The sequence below is a fragment of the Macrosteles quadrilineatus genome, unplaced genomic scaffold (assembly GCF_028750875.1).
Source record: "Macrosteles quadrilineatus isolate MER2022 unplaced genomic scaffold, UCM_ALF_1.0 Scaffold_8__2_contigs__length_117827958, whole genome shotgun sequence".
In the NCBI taxonomy this organism is placed as follows: Eukaryota; Metazoa; Arthropoda; class Insecta; order Hemiptera; family Cicadellidae; genus Macrosteles; species Macrosteles quadrilineatus.
This window is the reverse complement of record NW_026542601.1, coordinates 108885893-108900830: the sequence shown is the minus strand read 5'-3', so window position 1 is coordinate 108900830 and position 14938 is coordinate 108885893. Positions and strand designations below refer to the sequence as shown.

General features: G+C 31.1%; 1 protein-coding gene across 4 annotated transcripts in view; it reads left to right on the top strand.

Annotated features, from left to right (window-relative positions):
• Positions 1 to 14938, top strand: part of LOC129001122 (sex peptide receptor-like) — a 141334-nt gene that overhangs the window by 101933 nt on the left and 24463 nt on the right. For all 4 annotated transcript variants that reach the window (XM_054428314.1, XM_054428315.1, XM_054428312.1 and 1 more), the window contains one exon: positions 9585 to 9614. The gene's annotated coding sequence lies outside the window, so the exon portion shown is untranslated. The remainder of the gene's footprint in view (positions 1 to 9584; positions 9615 to 14938) is intronic.

Genomic DNA, 14938 nt, shown 5'->3' with positions numbered 1-14938 from the left:
TCCTTGATTGCAAAATCTTTTTGTATTCTGTTTTAATATAATCTGATTCATACAGTAGTGTCTAGATGTATCCTATAATAAAAAAATAATTTGTAAGTTGAAGGATTTTTTTATATATATATATATTTTTTAAGTTTAACAAACATTTAGAATTTATGGGAAAAATAAACAGTAATAAAATGGTAAGCAAATAGCCCGTAAAGTTTGTCCTCGCTTATTTTCGTAGATTATCGTTTTTATTGTAAATATTACTATTCTGTTTTCAAACTACTCGCAGTATATTTTGTAAATGGTGCAAACCCAGGGTTGTTGCCCACGATAATGTCTGGTTTATTTATAGCTGTTGATTACTAAGCACAATTTACAAACGAATCTGATCTTAATCTGATAAGGTAATATTGAATAGTATAGTTCTTATTTGTAACAAAGAATTTAATAGTCACAGCTGCTTATCGATTCATTTTTTAGATTATAATAATAATGGTGTAAAATATATTAAATCCATTATAATGTCTGATTGAAATGACAATGTGGAAGAGAACAAACTACACAGTAACAATGGAAAGCATTATACTCACGTGTTACAAAATGTACACATACTGATAAATAACAACACACTCAACAGTAGTATATACAGATCAATAATGTAAGGATAATAAAGTATAGCAACACAGCTGATTCGTAGAGAAAAATACCTTATTACTGGAGACCAGAGGGCAAATCTGATCAATCGCTAATGTTTTTAACTTGATAATTTATGCTGTTACCTGATGGCAATGACTTATTCTATGTTGTAAATACAAATAAAAAAAAAATATGACACAAGAAACTTTTACCTCAATCTGGAAACGCTACCAACAAAACTCATTAAATAACATAACTTTAAAAACTACACTATTATCAATCAATCAATTCTTTAAGATGTTGACGCCACTATGTGCTTATTTTAACCCAATATGAGTGAAGGATGAGTGGCGCAATCTTATAGTCTTGTTATTGACTAAGGCCAGGGGAGGCGAGCTGGTCTAATGGTTAGAGCGCGGGACTTCGGTTCCAGAGGCTCCGGGTTCAAACCCCGCCAAATCATCAACGTATTTTATCCATACGATAATACCGCAACTCCTAGGTCTAGCCTGAAGTAATGTGAAAAAAATTCCGGGCTCGTGCCTAGCGTCCTAGAAAAAAAGTGACTAAGGCCAACATATTCCATAGACACAGCTGTTTATTAATACCCCATACAGCTAATGGCAACTAAGTGACCTACAGTTCGTAGTGGAATCCGAACCACATTTTCGACGTGGTATTAACGAATTTGCCTAATGATCAGGATAGTACTTCGGATATTCGTAGTACTCACTAGTGCTGACGTTAATCCACACCAGGGAGTATCACATTTACAGTGCATGCCTATAAATATCCACAATTCGTGACCTCCTAGTAGCTGGATTACAGGACGACGCCACCATCCAGTCATATTACATTAATATTATCATGGTGGACCACCTACATGAATAAAGCTCAAACGATGGATATTTCCTCTCTATAACACTCTCAGTGATATCCTCCCGTAGCGACAAGACGCCCGCATGTGTCGGATATATCTGAGAGTTTTGCTTTGGACGTGATCCAGATCTCGTTTCATCCGTCCCCCAACTGTCTTTGGTGAGGAAACATTGATCCTCATGGCTATTACACTTAGTGTTTATGGCAGGGCTTTAAGTTTTCATCGAACACGATCTTTTGATCCAGCAAATATATCGGGACATAAAACCCAGTTCAGATTTGGTGCTAGAAATATTCTGTGGAAAACCAAAAGTGATATGGAATTTGTACTTCTGTTAAGAAATTATCATTTATGATCGCAAATATTTATTCAATTTTTATTTGTACAAGTGGAAAAGTATAAGTGGAAAAAACGAAATAGAGATGTTACTATGTTTGGTCACATTAAGTGTTCACAACAGACCTTTTAAGATTAGTAGTCCCAATCATATATTCAAGTGCAAACCACTTGCCAGTTGCTATGTACCCAACATACAACAGGCATACATGGTTTGTGTGGTGGAATATTAGAGTTTGCCACATAATTTTAAATTTAGAGTTCTTTTACGGTACACTAACCTTAACCTCAGTTTTGCTTGATAATTTCCACGCTACGGCCTCTAAGTCATTATAGCAAATTCAAGGCTTTAATAGACCATAGACCTTCAAAATAAAATGTCTCTACTTTTATGATTACATATATTATAAAATCTAAAGTTTAGTTTCTATAATGATATGAATAACCACGTTATATGAATAACTACGTTTTTGAAAGTTATATGTTATTTGGTCCAATTTATTATTATGATTTGTATTCAAGATTTATTCTTTCACGTATAACTATGCACACCGCTAAATTAATTCCTTTATAATTAAACATGACAGTAAAAATGTACTATGAATAAATTTAAATGTCTGGTCAATTCAGCCAGACATTTCCTTAGCGAAAAAAAATAGCCAATCAAATTGAAAAAAAAAAAAACAACAAATATAATGAACAAAATATCTATCAAGAGTGTAAACACGGTTTGAAGATACTTTGATCCTAAAGATTCAAGCAAATAGTTTATATTACGATAAATAAATGGTGGAGAGAGGTACCGGATTCATATTTTCAATAAAAGAGGTCAGCGAACCCATTTATTGCTACCGCGGGCCAAAATGAAATACGGAGCGACCCCATGTCCCCACCCAACTTATTGATTTTGATCTTTGGTTTTTATGTATTAAATAATTGTATATATTTTTAATATTTAGAAAAATGTCATTACATGCATAATTCAGTGAAAGTATAAGCCTTTACAAAAACACTACGGACAGTTCATCTATGTACATAACGACTTAAAACTATGATTGATAAAAGACGACTTAAAACTCAATATGATACGATCTGAAATGTGTTTGAATTAATCGTTAATTGCCATATTCTACCCATATTATATAGGAAAAATTTTTTTTTCGTTGTTGATGTGACAAATACTACACATGTAAACCAATAGTAAATCCAAAATTAGAAATTAAGCAATACAATAACCACATAAACGTAAGGTGAACAGATAAACGTAAGGTAAAGCTGCAAAGTTTTGAATGCGAACTCAGACCAAATCAAGTTAGTGTGATTCTCTGCGTTTGAATAAACTAACACAAAGTCAAATCTGGAAAACCTCGCAAAGTAGAATGGATTTGCATAATTCATCCTTAACATCTACATAATACGTTTTGTTCCGCATGTTATATTTTAATCTTTTCATCATATTTACACGATTAATGGCCGTGTCTTCTAATGAAACCAAACAATATGTTTTTGAAATGTCAAGGTCAATATTATTTTAAACATGCATAACTTGAGTATACAAACTAACGTTGACAAAACAAAATAGGATACAAAGGTCATAGAGATGGAACAGCAATGACTTAGAGGAAATATACAAATAATATAATATAGTGAAAACATTATTAAAAAATGAATATTTATGAACAAGGCAATGACTATATTAAAATTTCTTTGGTTGAATATTCGAAAAAATCTCCTAGCCCATAAAGAGGGTGTACAGTCAGGCACTGAGGAATTTTATTTTTGAAGGGTCTGTTGGTTAACAGGTGTAGGCCTACTTCCTTGGGGAGTTTATTTAGACATTTAAGTATGGACTTCCTAATAAGATTTAATTTTTAAAGTCTAACATAAGGGATGTCGAATTTTCCATTAATTCCTAGTATTAACATTGTGAACATCACCACTGAGCGTGTGGGATTTTAAGTTATTAAAACTGGTCAACAAAATGTTATGTTTAAATAAATTAAAAACCGAATCTTAAAATCAACAAAAATTGGTCTACAATGTTCCTTGGAATTGACATTTGCTATGTTCCTGATCATCTGTTTCCGTATTAAAAGAACATCAGTGATGTGAGGCCTTTAAAAATATAAATATTTTACTTAATTAAATAATAATGAAAAGGAAATAAGAAAGTTAGATCTTTCTGCTGTAGCCTGTTCAAAGCTCACGGTAGGTGGAAATTTAGGCAAAGTCACATGGCCCCAACCCTTTTTGGATGTTAAGCAGCTTAATAGGTGCTCTGCATGCAATGAGTCTTAACCAGTATAAGTAACTTGGTAAGTAGGAAGGTTCATACATCGCAACGCTTAATCTGTCTTTACATATGTAAAACAATCTTACCCATCGAAACCTCATATGAAATTAAAGTTTGGCTAAGTTTTTATATGGTTTGAACATTACTAAGTTTAATTTATTGTTTTAATTTATGTAGACAAAATTTTGTTGTGAAAATATATCTACTTTTGAACTTAGCTCTGCTAAATAGCATAAAACAATTCAATCAACAGTCCTACGCCTAGCGAAAAAACGCATTTACGGTCGAATGGTCGTATCCGATTCAGACGAGCATTTAGGATTGAAACCCCGACTGTTTGGAAAATTACTAATTAAATAAGTTTTTAGGACATAAAAGATTACTTTCACACGTGCGTAACACGTAATTTAATTGTCACGCCTCTAAATACAGTATCTCTTAAATATAAACCAAATCTTGTTAATCATCTAAAAAAAATAACAACATATAAAACCCGTTTAAAGGACATTCGTGAAAGGACATTAAAGGAAGTTCGTGATCAATGCCTTGCTTTTATCTTAGAAATAAGCCATTAGCTTCCCAAGTCATGTCGAAGATGTCAATAAACTTCCCAACTAGTTTTCTTGAAACTTTTTCAATCTGAATAAGTCTAACTTGGAATTTTGTCTTGAACAGGTCGCACCCTTATCTTATAATCGATTGAAAATATTGAATGAGCTCAGTAAAACAATACAGCTTTATCTTTTGTTTACTATTGGATGTATTGATTGATGGAAATAGTATTGCTTAACGTACAACTTCATTCTTACCTCTCTGACGATATTGTTCTATTGATTTATTACAACGAGTTTTAAATGGACAAATAGTTACCAATAAAACAAATAACACATATTTATTGAAAAATATATAGTCTATTATGTTTTAAACTGTATAAAATACATGTTATTGATAAGAGTTGTTTTACAAAGCAATTTTTATTACCAGTCACATATTTTACCAAATCCTTGATAATAACGTTAGTTTAAAGGACACCACACGTTTGAGGGCTTATCTTTACCCCCTTTAGGGTAAAGATATTACTAACATCCTTCAATAAGGTCTCTGACAGACCTTGCCATTGTGACCTCCCCTTTGTGTAGTTAATTAGAGCTGTTTTCCCCCTAGTCCTGCAATCTCCTGAAATTAAAGTCCAATTAAGGGATCAAAGTCATAACACAACATGACTTTTAAGCCAGGGTAATTATATTACAAATCCATTTTGTAACAAATATAATGTGACAACCAGCTAATTCTGTGGACATTGTTAATTTTAAATCATAACTTTAGACTGTATAATGCACATTACATTGAAATATTAATGATGTAATTATTTCAAGTAGGCGACAAAGGTGATAGGATTTACATTCTTCTATGTCTGTTCTGTATTATTTTTAATCACACCCCCGCTGCAGAAAACCTACAGACTAAGCGAAATTAATTTTCCCTGGCTAAATCTCCCCTAAAATATTCCCTTAAAATTGTCATATCTAATTCCTATATAGATGACATAACTTTAGTCCTTCGGTTTGCTGCTACAGGGAAGATAATGAGGTGCGTTTTTATTGAAACGTTGATAGTTTAGTATGAAATAAACCAAAGAGCCAAATTCATATTTCATTTATCTACGAACAAGCAAACTACAATAGTTTATTATTTTTTCTGTTCTAAGTAGTTATTTATTATTAATGTCTGTTCTAGTATTAGTGGTTTTAACTGTGATCTATTCTCAAGTTATCTTTTAATAACCAATTAACGGTTGTCCGGGTAACTGTATAAGAGAGGGAAAATGAGTGATGAGGAAGTTTTAGTTTTGACAGAAGTAATAGTATTCTAAAGTAGAAACGGCAAACGTCATGGATCAGATGATCTGTTTGTTTCGTGATTTCAGTTACCTAAATTAATTAAAGTATTATTAAAAACAATTGAAGTATCCAATAATTTTAAGCTAAAACATACATATTTGATAAAAAAATACTTTTAATTTTTAACGTTGGTCAGTTTTCTTAATACTTACTCTCCCAATTTTGAACTCTACTAATTTGTAACAAAGATATATCTAAAGGAGTTTTGAATGCAAGAGAGTTGTGGCACTATGTTCTACTTATACTCATTCTTTATTTAAATTGCATTACATGTTTTTAAAATGTAGGAAGTGATACATGTAAAAGTTTGCAGCACCATCTTAATGTTAGAGTTTACTTCGGAACGGTTTCCAATACATTGAGTAGGAACTACCTTAGTAGATGGTGATATAACTCTCTGTTAGGTGCCACTTCAGAGGTACCTTGCGTTTACTACAACCTTCAAGAGCTCTATCGAGATATTTATTCAACGGGTTTTACTTTTTTCAGCACAACAAAATTTGTACATATTTAATTTACATCAAGTTAAAAGGCAATGAAAATAGTTTGTATATATGAAAATATACGAGAAACTTTGAGGAAAACTAAAATATTATCGGAACATGATAAGGTTAAACTTTTTAAAATTTTGTTCAAATACCTGCTAAGAGAAATCCAATCTATTTGCAAACGCAACTAGTTTCAACTACTAAATGGAATCATCATCCTGATGATACAAGGACGTTTTTTATTCTTGATACAATTGATATAATTGTTAGCGTCATATTATTTAACATGACAAAAACAACAAAATACGAACCATTTATGGTAAATAATCAGTTAAGAAAACAGACGATGCTAGAGAGTTTGAGTCCAGACTTCTGATAAGTTACCATAAATGTTTTTCTATTTGTTGTTTTTGTCGTGTTTAAATGTTTATTTATTTTCAAAAAGCTATTTAGCCTCCAGATTACTTTAATATACTTTAAATGGTTTACAATACCTGCAAATAGTAATTCTGTGTTGCTTTCTGGCAACTAGTTTCGGTTCCATGGAACCATCTTCAGGCCTCAAGATGTCAAGGTGATCACTTCATTGGAAGGTCGTCAACAGAGTTCAATAAATAAAACATACATGAGACAAGAAAACATAGAATAAAAATAAGGTTCGAAGGGATTTCGTGTCTCGTTTGATATTTTCAAAATCATACGTAATGAATTTACAGAATATTGTAGTGGTATTGGCTAGGTTGCTGTTTTGTTACCATCAATAAAGCTAACTGGATCGTTTAAAGTTACGACAATTGCTAGTCGGGGTGGAGATATTGGAAACGCATTTATCTTCTTTTTACAACTTTAAAGTGATAAAGCTACATGGAACAGCATTTGGTAACGATTTTCAAAGCGTAATGTCACTATAAGTATCAACAATACGAGGGTATAATATTTTCGTAAGCGGAATGATAGATATCAATCTTATGCTATAATTCTGTTAATGAGGTAATAAAAACTCTACCAAAAGCCATAGAAAAGCTATTTATTATAACCTACAGGATTTGTGAACCTAAGTTATTTCTAGTGTATACGACTGGCCAATTTTCTTTTACACACCATACCTAAGTCAACGGATTGTGAGTTTTAAGTATTTCCTCAATCCAAACTTATAACTTGCGTTGAACGTGTAAATCATATTATCTTCGATATAACACGACACTGAATGAGAACGTATTTTGATAGCAATATTCTTGCTGATGATTTAACTGAATTTTCATATTATACCATTTTGAAAAATACACTCATGGAATTAATTTTAATAGCATTTTTACAATGTATTTAGGATTAGTTTAGTAAAGTCTGTTTTCACTAATTTTTTAAATTTGCTGTAGAGTTAGTAAAGCAGTTGAAAATCAATTAATAACCAGCAATGGGTTGAACGGAAGAGTCATGAGTATTGATCAGGAGTCGTTTGGAAGTCATCTGACCACAAATCAACAAGTTTACTTCCAACTTCGGCTCAATATATCCACTGAGTGAATCCAATCCCACAAAACGTCAAGTTGACTATAGCAGTTGGTGTGGTAGAATTAAATCGGTAGGTATAGTAAAAAACAATTGTTGTAAATGGGCAATACCCGTTTCAAAATTTAGTAAAAATTTTAAATTATCGAATTTAAAGTCCCAACGTATTATGACTTTTTTTAGGGCAGCGATAGCGTTTAATAAAGTAATATATAAGAAATTATGTAATAAATAGAATAGACACACTTTATTTATTCTTTTTAACAACTTATTAGCTTTATTCTGATATATTACCTGTGGATCGTTATTGGACATAGTTAAAATCTAAGGCTTACCTTACGATCCAATTTATTTAATAGTGGAGATCTAGGGTTCTACGTCGAAACGTTATCATCTTAATATTTATATGTGTTCAATGTTTGCACAAACTATACAAAATCGACAAAAACCTAAACAAGAGATTGGAAACTAAAAGTTTAGATTTCATTATGACTTAGCCTCCGGATAACCAATATTTCAATAAAGTGGTTTAAATACCTGCATAAAAGTTATCCAAAATGTTGCTCACGGCAACCGGTTTCAATCCACAATAAGGATCTTCATCAGGCCTGATGAAGATCCTGACATCCTGATCCTAGACAGGAATCCTAGACAAATCCTAGACAAATCCTAGACATCCTGATCGGCCTGATGAAGATCCCTATTGTGGATTGAAACCGGTTGCCGTGAGCAACATTTTGGATAACTTTTATGCAGGTATTTAAACCATTTTATTAAAAGTATAGCTAACCTATGAGACAAAGGACTGACGATAACGTTTCGACGTAAAAACCTAGGCCTCCACTGATAAATAAATTGAATCGTAAAATAAGTCAGGGATAATTTGCTTTACCAATCTTATTAAGGTTACAAAGATACAAAGATGATATTCTGCAATGAGAGATTTAGAAATGAAATGACAATTGTAAGATAAGGTTTGATTTATTTTGAAACTGTTTTGAGAGTTTATTAATTTATACAATTTTGTATAAACAAGTTTGTAAATAAAAATCTTAGGACTTTAAGAGGTCTGCATTTTTTAACCAAAAAATTGTTTATACTATCCAGTGAAAAGCTTAGTATTAATAATAAATCACTTTATGAATAAAATATAAAGAATATTTTCTACACGAGCTACAGCATTAAACATTCACATTCAAAAAGAGCTTCAGTCATATATCTCTTTGAAAGTAAAATATTTCTGAAACTTTGCAAAATTTTAGAGTAAATAAATAATGATATTCTTTATCTTAAATGTGTTTCAAAAATGTATGCTTTATAAGTCAAATAATATAATGGGAGCATTCCTCTAAGCTTCCTGACATGGGTGGGTCATGTCAGGTATTATTTTCACAGTTATTAATCCACGTAATAAAACTTAGAGTAAAATATTCACATTTTGTGATATATGGCTAATATTAAAAAATACATTTCTTAAATGTTAGAAATAAATAACCTCAAAATTCCATTTAAGAAAAGTTCGAAAGCTCTAACTTCTTTGACCTCTGTTTCAGAACACAAGAAAATACCTCATATGAAATAAGGTAAGTTACAGCTACAAAATATATATTAAATACTGCATAACTTATATATTCTGATACATAATTTTTTGCTTTAAAAAAGTATTATTAAATTGTCAATTATCAAAGTCAAATAAAAGAATAGTCAATTTCAGTACAACATTTAAATCACTATTTATTTATTCATTATTTAACATTATTTAAACATGTGATAATTAATCTTTATAAACAAATCATACAGCACAAATATAAAGATGAATCAAAGGTCATACATATATATGAAATTAGTCATTAACAAGTATACCCATCATTGCATGTACTAAACGAGGAAGTAATTACCTTTTGTAAAAGATTGGATGGTCATGCGTATATTTTAATAAATTTAATACAAATTATGCTTTTGTCAACATGCAGTACACTTTCACTTTAAGAGTTTTCAACCTTTCTAATAACAAAAAATACAAAATCCTACGGTAATTTTGTACCCCATAATTAATGAAAAAATTGTTTTTGTTGAAATGGGTATTATAAGTTGAATAAAATCTTACATTTCAATTAAGTGTTATGATTGCCTATGAAGCCCTGTTTGACAATATTAATAGGTAGAAAATAGAATTGGCTACACAGCTCATGTTAGTGGCTTTAACTATACAGGGTGATTTTTAAATGAGTTCCCCCCTACTTTTTTCTACATTTCGTAAGATATCAACTCCGTACCACGTCAGATCATTGTAGAGTAGTAAGTACTTCATTTTGACTGGGTACACATTTTTGGCCGCCATCTTGGATCCGCCATATTGGATACAAAGTTTTTTTTTCAAATGTAAAGGTAGGGTTGTGACCCACTATTCCAAACTAGAATCTTACGCTGATTACAATGCCACAAATAGTTTTTAAAGGTCTTGATCCGTTCTAAAGTTATAAGGACTTTTTATAACTTTATTTTTAGCTCATTTTAACATTGTGCATTTACAAACTAAGACCATAATCTCAAAATAGTGTTAGATAAAGATAAGTATACACCACCATTCACTGTCGACCTATTTTCACTTGTTAATGACGGATGTATTTTTTTCGGCCGCCATCTTGGATCCGCCATTTTGAAATGTGACAAATTCATTTAAATATGAAGGTGGTGTTGTGACCCGTCATTTTCAACTAATTCTTTATGCTGAATTCAATGCCGCAATCCGTTTTTGGTTATCAAGCTTTCTTGATGAAATATTAAAATTATCTTATTTAAAATTTAAATAATTCAAAAACCAAACATGCAAATGAAAAACTAATTGCGGCATTAAGTTCAGCATAGAAAAGTAGTTCAAAATGGTGGGTCACAAAACCACCTTCATATTTAAATTAATTTGTCACATTTCAAAATGGCGGATCCAAGATGGCGGCCGAAAAAAATACATTTGTCATAAACAAGTGAAAATAGGTCGACAATTAATGGTGGTGTATACATCTTTATCCAGCACTATTTTGAGATTATGGTCTTAGTTTGTAAAAACACAATGTTAAAATGAGCTAAAAATAAAGTTATAAAAAGTCCTTATAACTTTAGAACGGATCAAGATCTTTAATAACTATTTGCGGCATTGTAATCAGCGTAAAATTCTAGTTTGGAATAGTGGGTCACAACCCTACCTTTATATTTGAAAAAAAACTTTGTATCCAATATGGCGGATCCAAGATGGCGGCCAAAAATGTATACCCAGTCAAAATGAAGTACTTACTACTCTACAATGATCTGACGTAGTCCGGAGTTGATATCTTAAGAAATGTAGAAAAAAGTAGGGGGGAACTAATTTAAAAATCACCCTGTATATGACACGCTTGTATATCAATATAATTATTATGATACATATTTATTACAGTTTTCATAATAATTTCAATTAGAAATCAAATAAGAGCCATAAGGTGTTAATAAATACATCAAATCTTGAATTGAACCTGAAAATCACCAAACAAATTACCCCAATAATTAGTATCTCCTCACGCGAGCATTTTAAATATCAACAGAAGTATATATAAACTACAAGTACATCTAGGTTGTGTGTAAAAAAAATATATAAAGTCCAAAATCATCGCATAACAAATATTACCGAAGAATTCAGTTCGCAAACGAAGACGAGAACACAAACCTTGTCTTTGGATGAGAAATGCCAGCTTTTGTTCGTAGAACAAAGGGAATCATCCCTTATTTGCTCATTCTGACGTCATTTTTGTTAAAAGAGTCACGTGTATTTTTCTTTACCTCATTTAAGAGTTAACACTAACTTGGATGCTGAAAATATTTATTTCGTAACTAGAATAATGACCAGAAGGATCACACACTTATTCACAGTGTTCAAACGTATGCTGCCTAAGTTGTTCACTAGGTCATATCAAACATTTTAAACGAACCTATTTCTTAACATTTACCCATTACATAATTTCAAGTATTTTTTCGAATCTATGACCTCGCAAATATGATAAAGCTACGAAGTAAATTGAGAAAACCCCGAATTCAGGACAAACCAATGACTTATCACATTCCGGTATCTCCGGTAATAAACCGATGTGAAAATAAAGCGACCTGGGTTTTCTCAAAGATTTGCTTCACATTTAAAGAGGAGGGGGTCATGAAAGTGACTATCAATTTATCTTATAAAAGTGATCTAAATGGTTAAATATATTTGCATAGCAGTAATAAAAGGTTCTTAAATTACTTAATGTTTTGTTGTAACATTCCGACTGTTTTACACCTAAAGGTTATCCCAACTAAAAGTAAAGTTTAATTACGTAGGTTGACAACGTTGTTTAACGTTGGTACTTAAATGTTTTCTTACTTTAATGTTACTTAAAAGTTTTCCGATACTGGTCTTAAAACCTGAAAAAATGTTGTAAACTGTTTTATATATTTCGCTTTAAATAATTGGACAGCGTAAAGTGGTAATCATTACAGAAATAATGTTTACAACATGAACATGTTTTGACTTAAAAAGATTATTAATGTTTACTGACGCCAGAACATGGTGTAGAGGTAGGAACATAGAACGTCAGATCTGGATGTCCGTATTTCCAATGGTATTACTTTTACTTATGTATGGGTTGCTTATAAGAGCGTCCGTCGTATTCCCAACTTTAGAAAACCAATACGAAAAGAACTTTAGAAAAAAATTAATAAAAATCCTAGTTTTGATGTAGGCCTACTCCCCTTTGAAAGCTCCAATAGCAATGACACATCTAAAATAACACTGTAGGCGTCGGTATGGATATTCTTTCTACAACATATTTTTACACCCCCATAACCCCCAAATTTAAACTACAAGTAAATTTAACTTTCAACAATCTTCTAAAGATATTTGTAGGCCTATAATTTAACACTTATCTCTATTTATCTTATGTCATAAACTTGTAAAACAAATTTTACTAATTTAATAATGTTAATTAATAAAACAAGTGTTTAAAGCGTTTTATCCAGGACTAGGATTATAAAGTAAGAGGTCGTCCTCCATTTTGGCTTCTCGGCTAAATAATTCACCACCCGTCGTGACAACACCGTCACTTGCCCTAATGAAATTGCCTTTAAAATCCCACCCTTATACGATAGTAAAATTTTGAAAATACCATTTTAAGGAAATAAACTGTTACTTTTTTGAACTAAAACCTCAGCTAAAGTAAAAAAAAATTGTAACTTTTTTTGAAACGGTTTATTTTACTTGGAAAACTTAGAAAGGTGTTTTGATATTAGTTGAACTCAAAATACTGTGGGAATCTGGTGGTAAAATCGATTATTTTTACGTTATTTATCGTCTACACTAAACAAAAAAAGATTGTTGGTGACATTACTATTTCGTAGTCTTATCTCACTAAACCTTAAATAGTTTCCTATTGGGAGGGTGATATGAGTAACCTTACAATTTCTATAAAGCCTGAGCTTGTTTGTGTTGTCTTATATTCTTGAGATTATGTCAATAACATTTTGATTTAGATATTTTCGTACAAAATAAGCTTACTATACACTTCAGGGTGTAGAGAAACTCTTATACTAAGCCGTTGGGAATTTGTTCCCCGAGCCATAAGAAACGTAAGTAATCATAAACTCCCAAAAGGATCTATTTTGATCCATCAAGCGTCCGTCTGTTTGTGAAATCTATAATAAAATTAACAGTTTCAAAATGGGTCAACCGAATCAAACCAAATCTTATTTCCACCTCATGGTTTTAGGATATCTTTGTAGTAACTTTCAAGTCAATAACTACTTTAGTTTTAAAATGGCGAGTGATTTCTCTGTAATATGAATTACTTCTTGGTAAACGAAAGATATCAACAGAATGTCTTGGTTCGTGTGTTAAAGCTGAGATGGTGGTCTGAACGCTCTGGTTTTCATTAAGACAAGTGGTGGCAGAGACGGACTTGAGGTAAATTATTAAGGTGAGAGCGAAAAAGACGGAGACCTTCTTTTAAATCTCGGATTTTACTCCTTCCGATTTTCTCGGAAAGGTATATAGACGTATGGGTTTATTCTATAAAAAGTTTGATGGACTTTGACTATATTTACTCGTGAAATAAAATGTTCAGTACAATGATAAGTAATTGTTTGATTTTAATATGGCACAGGCTAGCAAATCTATTTTTCTTTTTTTTTCTTATTAATTGTGTAGGTTAATATTACCAAAATGTATACGTTTGCACTTATATTTTTTATTAGGTATTGGTATACGTCCCAATATATCTCTAAGAAAACCACTTTTACACACAAATATAAACATTTTGAGAGACTTAAGTTTTATAAAGATTTCGTTAAATATTTTTGGAAAAACAATGCAATTATACATTAGTTAAACATTTATATAGAAATAAAAATAAAAAAGGTGACAAAAAATTATAATAACTATTGTAAATTATAACTACGATAAAATAACTTTGATACGGTATAATCTAAGTAAAATAAATCAGCTGTTTGATGGCTATTTTTATTTCACGAATACGACTTTTTTTAATCAACAATTACCTTTATTATAAATGCTAAATAAAAGTGTTCATGATATTTTTCCATAAAACCAGATATTTGAGAGTAATTTAAGTTTAAAAAACTGTTTTAACATTTTTAGTTGAATCAAGATGATTTTTGTATAACATGGGTATTCTCTACCTTAACATACACATCCAGTTTCATAACGATCGGTTAAAAAATGTTAAATATAAAAATGATTATGTAAAAAATCCAAAATGGCGTATATCTGGTTAACGATGCTATTTTGGAAAAAAAAAATTCTTGATTTTCTCTTTATTTTGGCCCAAGTAGTCACTACGTAAATTATATCCCCACCTTTTTTTTAACACCCTGTATACAGTTTAAAAAG